Source organism: Pollicipes pollicipes, unplaced genomic scaffold (genome assembly GCF_011947565.3).
Source record: "Pollicipes pollicipes isolate AB1234 unplaced genomic scaffold, Ppol_2.1 Scaffold_2555;HRSCAF=2994_pilon_pilon_pilon, whole genome shotgun sequence".
NCBI classification, from domain to species: Eukaryota; Metazoa; Arthropoda; class Thecostraca; order Pollicipedomorpha; family Pollicipedidae; genus Pollicipes; species Pollicipes pollicipes.
Genome location: NW_023596136.1, coordinates 22,418,603 through 22,434,438, shown reverse-complemented (window position 1 = coordinate 22,434,438; position 15,836 = coordinate 22,418,603).

The following is a 15,836-nucleotide window of genomic DNA, read 5'->3' as shown; positions in this document are numbered from 1 at the left end:
AGAGGCAGCGTTGAAGGGCTTGGAGTTCTGCTAAGTCGTATGAAACTCGTCGTTTGGTCAGTGCTCGTAAATATATGTGACTGAAAGCTAGACGACATGTTATGAGCCGTAAAAGCCTTTCATTTCCGATCCGCTAGACCCTGTTCAACAGCGCATTCCAAAAGCAAATGTTTGCGTCCTCCTCTACGATTCCTGCTGCAAGCGCCATGAGGAATCGCGATGATAACATGATGACAACCACAAATGTACGAATGATAACATAATCAGACCCCTCTCACAGAAATAAACATAAATCCGTTATGGTTGTGACGAAGTGGCTACTGAGGTGCTGCTTATTGGACGACCGCCCTTAGTTCCTGTCATGCACTCGTAAGGTTTGGCGCTACGAAACTGGTGTGCGTGCGCATACAGATGACCACAGAGCACGCTATTATCAGTACAGCTGTTGGATCAAAACCTATAGAGAACTAGCAACAACAAATACGACGAATAACACCCGCCGCTAACTACGGCTCCTTTCAGTTCGAGGCTAACTAGCTCTATAGAGGACCAATTCAAAGAAGCCCTTGAGCTATCGCGGCATCGACCGAGTGTGGAGTCTCTTTGTCACCCCCGACCTCGACGGTGTCGGGCGCCTTCGCCTGTCTGCACCAGGGCACGGCAGCTCGAGCGGCGGCCGTGTCTCCGCCGGTCTGCACCAGGGCACGGCAGCCCGAGCGGCGGCCGTGTCTCCCTCGGTCTGTACCAGCGCACGGCAGCTCGAGCGGCGGCCGTGTCTCCCCCCGTCTGCACCAGGGCACGGCAGCTCGAGTGGCGGCCGTGTCTCCCCCGGTCTGCACCAGGGCACGGCAGCTCGAGCGGCGGCGGGTCTCCCCGGCTCACAGCCGGCGGTCGCGCGGCGGCGGTTCGCCGGTTCGGTCTGCACCAGGGCACGGCAGCTCGAGCGGCGGCCGTGTCTCCCCCGGTCTGCACCAGGGCACGGCAGGTCGAGCGGCGGCCGTCTCCCTCGTCTGTACCGCCGGTCACTCGAGTGGGGCCTGTCTCACCGGTCACCGCAGGTCGAGAGGCGCCGTGTCTCCGGGTCTACACAGGGTACGCGGGCGACGCGCGGCCGTGTCTCCCCGTTCACCAGGGCCCGGCAGGTCGAGCGGCGGCCGTGTCTCCGCCGGTCCTCCGGTCTGCACCAGGGCACGGCAGCTCGAGCGGCGGCCATGTCTCCCCCGGTCTGCACCAGGGCACGGCAGCTCGAGCGGCGGCCGTGTCTCCCCCTGGTCTGCACCAGGCTACCGTAGGTTGAGCGGCGACCGTGTCTCTCCCTGGTCTGCACTAGGGCACTGCAGGTCGAGTGGTGGCTCTCCGGTTGACCAACAGACCAACTCCTTTCCCTCCTGACGGCGATGATGACCGTCTGTCGAAAATGGCGGGTTTGACACTGGGTTTGATGGTGGAGCCGTCCCGTGCAGCTCAGTGCTACAGCAGCCCTGTAACCAATCTGATGCTATGAAGCCAGTTACCAAGTTACATTCTTTGCCAAGCCATGAGCAAACACCAATTCTTACAGGCAAAGCCGCCACCGCGCGTTTCGCCAGAATGCGCGTGGTGTCAGCATAATTTCGTTAGCGGCGACTAATGTGTTTGCGGTGCTGTGTACTGTTTTTTTTTGCGAACCTTCCGCACATTTCATCCATTGGGTTCGTATAAAGGCCCTGTTTGATAGCTTCCACCTCAGTAATAATTACTGTAAAAGTATCGGATGAGATGCTTGGGAGCTAGACAACGTTCATGCAAAGTTATACGCGCTGAAATACACGACACGAGGAATTTGAAATGCTTATTGATTTTGGCGGCATGTATTTTTATGAAGCAAGAAAATGGTGCAGCTTAAGTCTAAACTGAAATGCTGTGGCCAGGACATTTTGAAATATTTAGCTGTGATCTTTCATCGTCTCCAAGGAGTTCACAGATTATTGTTTAAAGAGAATGTTCTTCATACGAATATGTAAAATCACGCATCAGATATGATGAAAAGCTTACTTATAGCTACTGGTTTACTAATAAATTGGTAAGACTACTCTAAACAACACAACTTCTCTGTTTAGTTAATGTGCTCATCAATGCGTCATTGTTTGATTATTTCATCGTACGTCGTACAGTATTGATTGAAAACTACTTGACGGCCGTTAAGTCTGTGAATCGTGCTCACGGATGTCAGATATGAAAGACTCGACAATTATTTTTCTTGGCTATGACCGTCGCATGGCTAATGGACTGACAAAATTTAAATGACGTTATTATGGCGCCATAGATGCCTGGTGATCTTGAAACAGCCTCCGAAATAGTTAACGCATCTTAAAGGGCGCGTAACTGATCTGAGCCGATCAAGTTCGAAACAACCTGATCGGCTATTTGATTGGGTTGAGCCCACGTGAATGACTGTCAGGACAGTCATTTACGTGGTTTGCTGAGCTGAGCCGAACTTGATCGGCTCAGATCATTTTTTGAATAAAAAACGGCTTTCCATTTTTCATCATTGATAACATAATAAAGAGCTTCTTGAATGCAAAAATGTCAACTCCCCTACCGTTTATGAGGTCATAACGCTAGACAAATATTTTGCGTCATCATATTTTGGAAAATGGTAGGTACAAATAAAAATGAGCTTGCAAACCTGCTTCAAGGTTTCTACACTTTGTCATTCCATAGAATCACATTAGTAAACTCTTTTACTGTTGGATCTTTCTTTAAGTTAAAAGGCAGGCTTCCCCAATGTTTTGTCTCTGCAGTCATTTATAACTATTGCTGTGCTTCAGGTGGAACACCTTAAGTGGGTTCAACCCTTCGTAATTTGCATTGCAGAGTGCAGCAGCATTTGGGAAGTTCTGACTGTACAGGTAGCATTCTGGCTGACCCACACCCCTCGCCTATTCCAGAACATTAAGTTGTGACACTCACTTCAACATTGGAAACTTTTCCGTATTAGGACGTTGCAGCAATTCTCTCGATCTTAGGATTTTAAAATCACTTCATATTTACCAACAAAAGCCGCAATTGAATACCATCGGGCCCGCATATTCTTTGGAAATTATAAGGTAACCTTTTTCATACAGAGTCAAAAGTGTATTACGTCGCGTGATTTTTTTGTAATTTTCAGTTTGTTCCGTTTATGTGCAGAGAGGCCATGTGGATTTGTGTAACTGTGACCGTTGTCATGTCGAGCGATGTCGGTTGAAGCTTCTAATATTTCACTGTGACTAGATTGAACTTGTATCATTGTACTTATTCTATGATGATACGCAATGTACTGAAGCCTTGAAAACTGCATAAATGGTACTGTTGACTGCTGTCCTTGCCATTCAGTTCTTTTTTCTTCTTTTTCTATCCGAGGGGGGTCAATATCTAATATTATGTATGTGTATATATATATATATATATATATATACATAAATGCATATATATTCGCCTAAACTTGGTCGAAATATGCTGTATTTTAGTTAAAACTTAGTACAATTAAAAAAGGTTGCATATGGCTACACACACCTGTTCAATGCAAATTTTCGAGAGACTTCGCCGCGCAACATTATCGAAATAATCTGTAGCAAGTGCTTATGAATGTCCCATTACTAGCACCCGGATATTCTACTCCCACGATTGCCTTGAAAAAGCTAACGTGTAGCCCCCGTTTTGCGCGTTTGCCACGCAGTCCCTTTTACCTGCCTTTGGAATAAACAATATTTAGCTCTTCACCTAAACCCTAAACAAAGAGTAATCAGGGCGAATAATTGATGCCAAAATATAACACTGAGTTGAAATATACGAAATGAGGTTCCTATTCAGAACAATTTTTTGCACTTAACACACCACTGCAAAAAGCACCTATATATATATATATATATATATATATATATATATATATCATATATTGTTGACAACCACAGCGGACTTAGCATTGCTGATCCTTTTACATTTTCTCAAATCTGAAGACAGCTTTTGCTTCTTCTAGATGTTCGTTTCAAATGGCACCAAAGCTCATGATACAAAGGATATATATATATATATATATATATATATATATATATACACATATATATATATATATATATATATACATATATATATATATATACATATATATATATGTATATATATATCGTCATATTGCATGACATGGTATTACTTACATTTTCAACGTTTCATCCTACATTGAGCATTTCCTAAAGTGACGACTTTAGACAAAGTCTATACAATCGCATAGTTATAAAATTAAACTTTTCTCGTGACTACTCTGATATGGATCTCATGTCCACATTATCAGTTTTTTGCAACACCAGCATAGCACAAAACATACTACATACGAAGCACAATAGAGGCGTAAGCATTTACGCGTTACTAAACCCATCATTGACAGGCAACAACGTTCATCTGCGACACGCAAAAAACCCAATGTCCACGCACTTCCCGCTCCAATGGTGGCCCTCCGTACAGATGGAGGGTTCCACGCGATTTCGTTTGTTAACACGCGTTGGGTGGCCGCTGAAATGTCCTTCGCTCGTGTGGGGATGGGCGTCAATTTAAGCGCATGATCAGGCTTCAAACCGTGCATGTACAACACGGCGGCCCACGGATATACTCGTAGACACAACACAAAATCCACCCGACGCTTCAAATGCTCAGCAACACAAGAGTAATCGCACACTTCACACAGAGAGGATGACTCGTCGCTTAGACGCAATGCATATCCGCGAATGGGCCAAATGCACATGGAACCCTCCATCTGTACGGAGGGCCAACAATAGGGCGGCGGGTGCAGGGACATTGAGTGTTTTGGGTGTTGCCGATGAAGTTTTCACCTGTCAGTGATAAGTGTATGTAATGCGTCACTGCTGATGTCTGTGATATGATGTCTGTGATATTGTGTATTACATACCTGTATTACAAAGAAGTGATGAACGTAGACATGAGATCAATGTTACAACAGTCACGAGGGAACTTGAATTTTACAAATATCCGACGCATAGACTTTGCATAAAATCATCACGCTAGAAAATTATAAAGTAAGATAAAACGTTAAGAATGAAAGTAAAGCGAGGCCGTGCGATACGGCAATCTGTATCTTCTTTGTATCCTGACCTTTGGTGCCTTTTGAAACGAACATCGAGAGGAAGCGAAAACTGCCATCAAAATTATTCAGAAAACATTACAAACATCATTAAATTTGATCCCACTGAAATTTTAACGATATACATACATATATATATATATATATATATATATATATATATATATATATATATATATATATATATATATATATATATATATATATAGTTACTGTGAATGCGGACGCGCGTGCGTGCGTATGCGTGTATGTGTGCGTATGCGTGTACGTGTGCGCGTGCGCGTGTACACCACATCAACTTGCATCCCGTTTCACAGCCGAGGTCACATCTTCAGGAAAAACAAAGAACACCAGGAAGCTTGATCACACACCAAACAAGCATACACAGCATACAAAAAAAGCCTATGCAACGACGCATGACCCACCCGTACATTTTTCAATTCACCACAGTCTGTAATGAGCATGGCGATGACATTTTATGAAATAGTGATGTCTAAAGGTGTACTCAGAAAGGCTGAACGCAACGCGGGAAATGCCCTGCCTGGAATGATTAGAAGTTCCCGGAGAAATCTGTGGTACCATATGTAAGTGACAGGCTTTGTGTATCTGGCTTGCATGCGTGCATATGTCGTACGCTTTCCCATGTGATCGCAAAAGAAATTGGCCAGCCTGAGAAAAATCACAAGTTTGGATCGGATCGGTGCCATTTGACCGAATGACTTTCCCTCCCCCAAGGCCGAGGACTGGACCCCCCAATGTTTGATGCCCAGCCTACGCGACATTTTTGTTGTGCACCATAATCTCCGCGGTTCAGTGCTGGATTTATGACTGACCTGAAAGGGAGCACGCATTGGTTTGAAGACGACTGTACGATGGACTCGGTCACAGGTCCGTCGCCGGTTTGGACAGCTTTTCTGGATCGTGAAGGGTGAGTGACAAAGCTATGTACGGCTCTCGTCGCAGGACACTTCGTGCGTTGATCACCACACACATTTGCTGCTTATCTATATATCACTCGCCCCGCGGATCACCCTCGCGTGCAGGCCCAACGCAACGAACGCACGCGCTGCACCGTTTCAACCGCGGCGGTAAGCTGCGCGAATGCCCACCGATCACATGATGACGAACGGCACGCAACGCTCACTTCAGCCATGGCCGTTGCGACGCGCCCGTCGTGGCTATGTCGCCAGGGGCCTGGTCGCGCCCATGCACGTGGACTCGCTCGCTTCCCGTTGTGTATGTTTGACGCAGTTTGTGAGCTGGCGTCGTAAGATCTATTATTAACCGGCTCGGCTGCCGTAAACGACCTATCTAAGCGTAACCCATTGGGCGTTATCCAACTACTTTGGTCGTCATTTTCCGGGCCAAATCAAATTGGCCCGCCTGAATGTACCACCATAAAGCCATTATTGGTGTCGTTATTGGACGGCTTTGCCTGGCGCGGGGGGCTAGTGGAATGGACCACAAAATACTCTCTGGGGATTCTGAACCTCTAAGCTGCGGAGGTTCATAAGGCTTGACACTGGTCAGAGACCAGCCAGAGGTGTAGGTAGCGTTTTGAAGTCATACATCGGTTTGGCTGCGAGCACTATTTATTGCTGTATTTTATGTCTCAGGTAACATAGCTGGTCACAGGGCCCCAGTGCAGTCATTTCTTAACAACGCCAATCTTACACCAGATGTTTAGCACAGTTCGAGGTTGTTGGGTCCAACACCTTCGTATCTTCTGCGGAAATCAGAAAGTGTTGTTCTCCTGCGGATTATCCTAATCATGCAGAGATAGAACGCAGCTTGTGGCATACCTACCTATGCACGTGGGAGCCATGACCAAACATTCACGTCGACAGTCTTCACCCTCCGTCCTTAATCGCTCGGAGCCGACCTTGGGGATGATGATACGGCGCCTGACCTCGACCGAACCCGTCCATCTCCGTTGCGCGGGCGTCTGGGCACGCGCCGCTGCCCCCAATGGGCGCGGCCCCACCCACCTGGCACCCTCCTGCCAGTCGACTAGATTGGCCTGAACAGAGCCTCGCCACGGCACACGATCAGAATATCGCCGCTTGAATTCGGCGGCCGCGACCGCCGCTGGCGGCTCATCTGATTGCACGTGCTCGTTGCTTTGAGGCCGTAATCTGAGGGCACGCCGCGGGCGCCGCGGATGATCAGAGGTCAGAGCGGTCACGACCTCCATCGCCTGCGATTCGTCGGCACCAGCTGATCAGCTGATCGATCATCTCCGTCGTTGTCGCTGGCGCCCTACGACGCATACAGCTTCAGAGGATATGTGGCGGCGTCTGCCTTCCACCCTGGCAGGAAGGAGGGCCTTCGCGGGAGCCAAACCCATACATACCTCTGATTTCCCAGACGCGCAGTGGTGACGCAGTTACGTTAGCCACTGCGCTACCGGCAACTCGATCACCTCTTCGCGGAGTGCCAGTGCGCCACTGATCGCCGCACTGACGCTCCGCACCGCAGAACACACATCCTTTCTGCTGCTCCGGTGCCAGCTGCTGTATCGCTCAACAGCGCGACAGTGAAGCGGAATAGGGTCCCACAGAAATCTCCCTTTTGATCAAAATGGTTGGAAGTTTGTGACGTGCTTTCCTTATTCATTGGTCGCCTGCATTTTCCCGGAAGCCTTCTCTTTAAGCTGTAATAATTCTGCGAAACGCTGGCCTTAGCTTGGATCTTACGTGGGCGAGAACGCAGTAACCCCAAAGGTTCTCATCAAGGCAGCGTTTTAGTTCACAGGGTTCAGCTGTGCGAGGCCTGTTGGGGTTGAAAAAGTATTTTCTGGCGTTACGATTTCTTGCTCGTTTTTAGAAATTTGACCTACTGTGATTCACATAAGAAAACCTAGTGTCGCCACATTCAGACAAATCTATTTTCTTATAGTTTCAATCCATCATGCAATTTTTTTTGTTTATAGCATTTATATTCTCTGAGGTGGTAGGGCGGAGGGTCATCACCATCCAGCTTTCCAGCGCGAGTGATTCACGGAGGCTTTCCATTCTCCATGTTCTGGTCGCAATCTGCCTTCTGTGGTAAGGACCCCAAATTGTACTCTGATGGCATTTGATGATGACACTTGTCAATGGTGATGGCATTTTAAGGATCATTTAGCAACCGCTGTAATTTTTGTTGACCGCCCATCCGTGTAATGTGTGTTGACCGGATACTCGTAAAATCCGGCGCCCTCCGCATGTGCGCAATTTCGTGCCAATTTCTGATCTAGCATGATTTGATGCGTGAGATCCGCAGATGTATCCAACGCGTAAAGAGCCCTATGGTTTACCGCCTCAATTTGTGCAAAGATACAGATGCACAGTTTAAAAACCGTTGCGGTCACTTGGGCTGACAATTTATTGATTCCATCCGTTTTTGAAACAACATCCCACAAGTGCGCACAAAAGCTAGCATAAACAATGCATTTGCGTCGCCTATCAAAACAAAGCTTGGTATAGTCTACGTTTTGAGAGCTGAAGTCTGCAAAAGCTTGCCAGAGAGTTTGTTTTAGCGTTCAAAGCATCACTCGTTACTGTGCCTTACGAGCATAAGCATGTTTTTTCAAGCCTCATTCGCCAAGCATTGCTGGTGACGTGCCACACTTGGTGATTCACCATTACATGGGCTTGAATATGCCACGCTAGGAAACGTTGGTGAACTATAGCAATTATGTGATGTTTTTGAGTGAACTCATTTGTTGCATTCGTCTGTGCCATCAGGCAGGGCAACATTAGCGTTAACGTCACGGACACAGTGTCTCGCTGCATTTCCGCCGGCTGACCGCACAGCCTCGCCGCTGCAATCAGCGGGAACTCCCTTATCTATATGAGTTTGTCTCTGTTGGACGGTTGAGTGGTATTGAGGCGGCGGCAGGGGAAGCACAACCGTCGGCTTATTGTCATCCGTCCGCGGATACAATGCTCAGTCGGCCGATTTTAGACGACCATTGTGTCGCGAGCAGACGGTGGTGCGGCACTGTAACACACTGTGCCTCTGGGCCGACCATTCTACGTGCTCCTGACCGTGCATTGTCGGCGCCTGCGGAGTGAGTCAGCCTCCTGCGGCGTATGCCCGCACGAGGGGACCGGCCCGCGCCGTCCCGACAGGCCGCGTGTGGCCGGGCGCGCAGCGGCCGAAACCGCGGGAAAGGCGCCTCGTGGAGCGCGGGTAGGCTGTGGATGGGTCCCTGTACAACGCCGTTGAGAAAAGGAGACATCTACCCCGGACGCACCACTTGACCAATCGGAGCTTTCACCTGAATGTTCTGCTCCGATGGTCTGATCGGAGCCCTGGGGGCGGGGGGGGGGAGGGGGGGGGGGGCACCAGTTTCACTGTATGATCCGTGTGGGTGTCTGGCCAGTTTTGCCAGTTTTGCGCGCGCAGCAAGAGTGATCAAACCAGAAAAACAAGCAAACGAGACAAATTTTCCACTAATGTGTCGCCCGGAGAACAAAGCGCTACGTTAAAGATACTGAACTTGCCAGTAAATTATTTCGAGTTGTGTGCCTAGAAACCTACAGTGCACTCCACTGATTAGTATGATGGCTTTGTAAGAAGGAAGATTTCTCTTTATGCTCTAATAATCTTGCATTTTTTGTTCTTAACACGAGTGTAATGTATGATCAGAATGCGATTGTGGCAACTGCATTATGATAACATTGCATTCGGTAGCACTAGGGCCAAGGACTTACCCCCAAAATGGCAAAATTTCGGATGCTCCGGCTTTGCTAACGTTTAAGGCTGCGTTGCAAATACAAGCTTTGTTGCTGTTCCAGAAGAACGCTAGAAGTAGGAATGTAGCTCCCAGCTCAGTTGAGGTATTCAATCCTCCAAAATTGGGCTCCAGAATCCTTCCCCCACCAACTTTGAGAGGGAGTGGGCCGAATCGGTGGAGAAACGTTTGTCGGCGAATTTTTGGGTAGGTTTCCTCATTGTTCACCGCTCGGCCCCCAAACCCATTTCGGGAAGCTACCCCCTGGCTAGAAATATTATTTCCTTGGGTGAGTTCGCTTAAGTCCTGGTCTGTCAGACTCAGATTCGCGGTTTTCTCACCCCATCACCGGACCGTATCAGCTAGAGGGCTTCAAATCGATGACATTTCCTGACTATCAGATAGCATTTCCTGACACAATTGAGCGCGATACACGGCCATGGAGCGGTTCCAGCAGTGATTGGTGGGAAGTTTGTCAGAACAAGTAGTGATTTTCTTCGCGGCATGCATCGGTGGATTATCTCCTGTTGCCGGAGACTGGTATTCACCATAAGATGTTTTCAGAGTATCTTATGTATGATGAAAAACTACTTATCATTTGACAGCTATAGGTGGTGTTACACCCCAATGCACTACGTGCAGGCGCGTACACCACATGCACATTTTAAAGGGAATGTTCCACATCTGAAAATATTGAGATAAGCATCAGATTTGGCGGAAGAAGCGCATTTGTAACTATTGGTAAGCGCTCAAGCTTCAAAAAACACCCTAAGCAGCAAAATTTCAAAGCTGGTAAAAATGCGCTCCATTAGGTCATTGTCTGATGGCGTCATGGAATGGTTTTGTGACGGCAACAACACCTGGCCGCATGTGGCAGCCAGACCTAAAGAATACCTCGAAACGCACGCAGGCTGAAGCCAACAAGCCATTTCAGTCGCGGGCGCCGTGTTGGGCGGCGGATTGGTGGATGGCTTGTTTGTGGATTTGTTGTCTTGGTACTGATCGTAAGGGAAGCTTTGGTGGGCTGTTTGACATAGGCACCGTAGCGATCGCCAGCTTTTGTGGCAAATCATTCATATCAAAGCACGCTATGCGGTGAAGACTGTTATGAATCTCGTACCGAAAGCTCCCGAGGAATGTTGAGGATGTGAATACTGCTTTGCCGACCTATCTTTGCCTGTGGTGCTGTAGTCCTGACATTGATATCATGTGAGGGGCACAATAGTTACTTCCTTTATTATTTGTAACTGGAAATGCAGTTGCATGCAAAAATGAATAAGTCTGTGACATTGCTATGAATTGATTGCCAAAATATTGTTATTTTTGTGGTAAAGATGGTAAGGTTGAGCTACCAACTTTTTTTTTTTGCTTTAGGATGATTTATGCAATTACTAGTGAACCCTGATATAACCATTGTGGTGCAACAGCATTCTTGCTGTTCATAGTGCTTTGGCATTGTTAGATCAGTTCTTACCAGTCATTCATAAATTACAAGCTGCTGTCTTATAGGCTTGACTTAGAGCAGTCAACCGATGTGGGACATTGTGTAATCGAACGGGCCAACAGTGTCATCGTGGCACTACCTCAGTGCTGTGCTGTGGCATGGCATAATGAACAATGATATGGTTTTTGTATTGCAATCCCTGCTGCTTTCATAATAAATTCCATCATGAAAAAATGGGTCAGCCATGCATTCTTGTATCAACTTCGCACCTGGCATATGACTGACCAAAAACACAAGATACAATATGCAAATCACTTTCAGCAAAGCGCACAGCCATAAGTGACATAACTTGCTCAGCCTGTTTTTGGAGCTCCACAAAACATTGGTGACCAAGATGCAACAAGTCTTCTGCTTCCACAGACATTCAGCATGCTGCAGCCATCAGGCTGCTTCATTCAAAAATATTGTTCACGCAAGTAATAGCACATAAAAGAAGAAAATACTACATGTGAAATGATGCTGCAACCTGCTGACCTCGTCCAACTCTGGAGACATGACAAGTGCATGTAGTTATGGTTAGATCGGCGAAATGCAAGGAAGCCATCACATCAATATTAATACAAGCCACTGGCACGCACCACCAGTGATCACACCGATTTCAAGCCCCTGATTCACACTCTCACTCTTTTGTAAAATAAGTGTGATTCCGCACTTGCACAGCTCGCGGGGCCATCAAATTGCAGGTTTTCTCACAACTTTCGCACAGGTTTCCGGTCACAACGCCGCATTTCATCGTGAGCTCCCTTCCTAACAAAACCCAAGGGGGTTCATGGTAATGCAGCCCAAGAGACTGTACTTGAAGTACACGATTTCTGTTCAAGATTTAAGCTCGTCGTGCAATATGTGTTAAATATTTAGCAAAAAATATATATTTAAAGTTGCTGTAATGCTTTCCCTAATTTCATCACGCCTAGCCAACCCATAAGCCCGTGCAAGTTTCTTTGCTCCGGTGCACACGGTGCCAAGCGAGCTGTCCGTAAGGAATACGTGAGCAGAAGAGAAAACACCAGCAGGAGCAGAAAGACAGAATTGCCGTCGCGCCGTCTTCTGTTTAAAACGTTCGGGAGAGCGCCATCGTTTTTTCGGTGTCACATGTTTTTTTGCAGACAGTGGCGTTCTTTTTTTAAACTTTGGCCTGTGGCCTAGATGTGAGGAAAAACGTCCCGTTGACGAGGAGTGCCGCACAGCCCGAAAGTACTTACGCTTACGTTCGCGACACGCATTCAGCAGCGAAATCCTTCTAACAGCCAACCACCTTCCGCGGATTGTATCATATGTGCCGCATCATCGTTCTTACGAATGTACCAGCGGCCACGCTGTTTTTGAACATAAGCAGAAAGCAGCCTGTAATATCACGGCGATCGTATGACGTTTCTATGACATCATCATTGCGGAGGTGGTTTTGAAATAGTCCCTCAATAAACCTTTTGCCATTTTTGCGGGCGTGTAACTTAGGAACCAGAGAGATTTGGATCTTAAAAGGGCATGGCCGTGAACTGCATCAAAAGGTCCTGAAGATGGCTATTTCCGTCCAAAACCCCATGTAAAGGTAAATCATTTCCTTTAAGTATGCGCAGAGTGTATTTAAGGAAAGCAACACTGCAACGAGTCGACGTTGTGGTTGACGTAATCAGTGCGTGTTTATCCATTTGCCCACTATTTTCCTGTTATCGGCCATGTCAGCGATGTTAAATGCACAATTATTGCAACGTGGGTAGGAGACGCGACAGAGGCGGACCCAGGAAAGGTCTTGAGGAGCCAACTGTTCATACTCAAACCTTGAAGATTCCGAATGGGATCTGCATTGGCGTAAAAATAGCAGTGACTTTCCAAAGAAATTCAGATGTGGGTGATTATTCAAAACACAGGCTCGGTGCCAATCACATAAATATGGAGAGCGGCGACATGCGCGATTTATATGCATCTCAATGCCGTGTCGAACACGCGCTTTCTCTAACCAACGTGATATATCTTGCACCTGCCGCTGATCTGGGATCTTGCCCGAGCCGGATACAAAGTGTATATAAGATAGTGTATAGTGTATATATATATATATATATATATATATAGTGTATATATCATAGCGTATAGTGTATATATATATATATATATATATATATATAGTGCATATATCATAGCGTATAGTGTATATATATATATATATATATATATATATATATATATATCATAATATACAGCGTATAGTGTATCATAGTGTCCGTATATAAGACCATGGCAAATGCCGCTGTTCCCGTCCTAGCATTCCGCCCAATATGAAATGTTTTTATCTATCTCATTTTCAAAATCGTGTGTCTGTCACTGATACAACAGCTACCCGTATATGTGACACTGAGTCCATCACAGTCATGCAATCGGAAGGTAGAAGAATCCAGGGGATTCGAATGAGGGAAGTGTGATTTTCTCCACGTTTTGCCGATTTTAGGCGCCACCAAGGTCTTTTTTTAATCCGTCGCTTAAAAATCCAGTCCCGACAGACAGCAAGGTTTCGCTGCAGACCTGGCCCGTCGCACTCGGCCGATGTGGTTCACGATCTCAGTTGAACGAACTGCCCACCCCGCATGCATGTTAAGCGAAATTCAACGCACGAAAAGTTGGTTTAAATTGGAGGGCATGCAGTCATTCAGCAAGTGACAGGCTGGGCGTGGCAGTTCTGACGATTAAACACTGCAGGAAATCAAGTTAATCAGCCTGTTCCACTCAGCAAAACGTGACGGCAAACCATTACAGATCGGTTTGGAACTGCTCTCCGATGTTTCAGCGGAAACCAGCGCGGAATACATGCACTCTGGGCGAGGAAATCACATTTGCATGCTAAGGCGCGCTTTTATGGTCCACGGAGTGCACTCGCGGTCTGAACGCTCGATGTTCCTCGCCATTACTGGCCACTTGAACTCAATCCGTAAATCATCTACAAGCCAGGTCTTTAGACGCTACCGGCTCACGCAATAGTAGTCGTCACTGTCTCCGCGTGGCTGCTGGGTGAGGTCGGCTTTATCACGTTTGGAAAGGAGCAACGCGCACCTGACCTACCAGACATGTGGAGCAGCACTTCCGACCAGCCAGCATTTCCTGTCAATAGGCGCGATGTTTTTCTTTTACGCCGCCTGTCGTGCTGCGCCCGGGTATTCATGACACCCATCCACTAGCTATCCATAACTCAGCCGGCGTCGTGACGTTGGTCATGATGAGAGATCATGAGAGGGACCGCCCGGCCTGCCCGCTGCTGACGGACGACGCTCATAATTTCCAACTCCCCATGCTGACGCCGTCATGTTAACGTCCTGGATGCTAGAAATGACGGCCGCTTGTCACACAAATTAGCCGCGAATTGATATCGGGGCTAGTCACCGCGCCGTTGCGACACTTTTGCCGTGATGTCGTGAGCTATAGGCTGGAAAAACATGCCGATCCCATCCTGAACCGCCCTGTCAGTGCACGTCAGGTTATAAACAATGGCGTATGTTAGCTCAACGGAGGACGTGCAGACGGTGCGTTAATCCAGAGAATCCGTCACTGTTTTCATCAGGTATAACAGTTAAGTTGAACTGCTTACGTGCAAAGGCAGGGCCTTTCAGAATATTTGTGCAACGTGAACTTTATTGTTTGAGTGGTGCCTTCTATCAGTTCAGACGGATTTCTTCTGCATGACGTTTATAAAATGAAGACATTGAGAAGCATCAGTTCTCGCCCCCCCCCCCTAAAGAGACCTCCTGAACCCTCCAAGCTCGCGTATACTTCTAGTGGTTTTCCCATCACTCGGCCGCATGCTCCCAGACAATTTTTATCTTGCTCTCGTTTCATGCAAGACATCAGACATGATTGTCCAGACAGTTCGTGGCATTGAGTAAAGATCTTAACGCGAGTCGATTACATCACGATTTCACGAAAATATCTAGGCACTGTTACGTGACATAATAATTCAATCAGAACCTTTAATGATCGGGAGCTTCGATGCAGTAATCATCACGTTTGGCTGACCACATGGGTGAGGGTTCTCCTTATTTTCTGACAGAAGTTTTTCAAGAAGGAGAAGTTCCAAGTTTCCTGATACAACGAAGTTCCTGATTGCCACTTAAGCATAGGTCACTGTGCTTGACGGGATGCAATCGAGTCAGCCGGTCATTTCTCGAAAGACCTTAGGCCCGAATAGAATTTCCTGTTTGCTGGCCTGCTGACACTACCTTATTTTCATACTGTCACACGTTGGATTAAAAAAAAGTGGGGATGGACGCGGATGTGTCGGAGGTAGAGCATAAGGGTAGAGAGGTCTGGAGCGAACTCTTCGACAAGCACGGGGTGTTTTCGGAGCCAGCGTTGACGAAGCAGATCGTGCCCGTGGCGGTCTACCGCGCCATGAAGATTGGAAACTGTCACCCCCCCCCCCCCCCCCCGTGACAGCCAAACCTCACCATACCGCCACGTTAGCTCAGAAGTCAGGAGGAAAAACTGGTAGAAATACGACTTGATGTCAATGG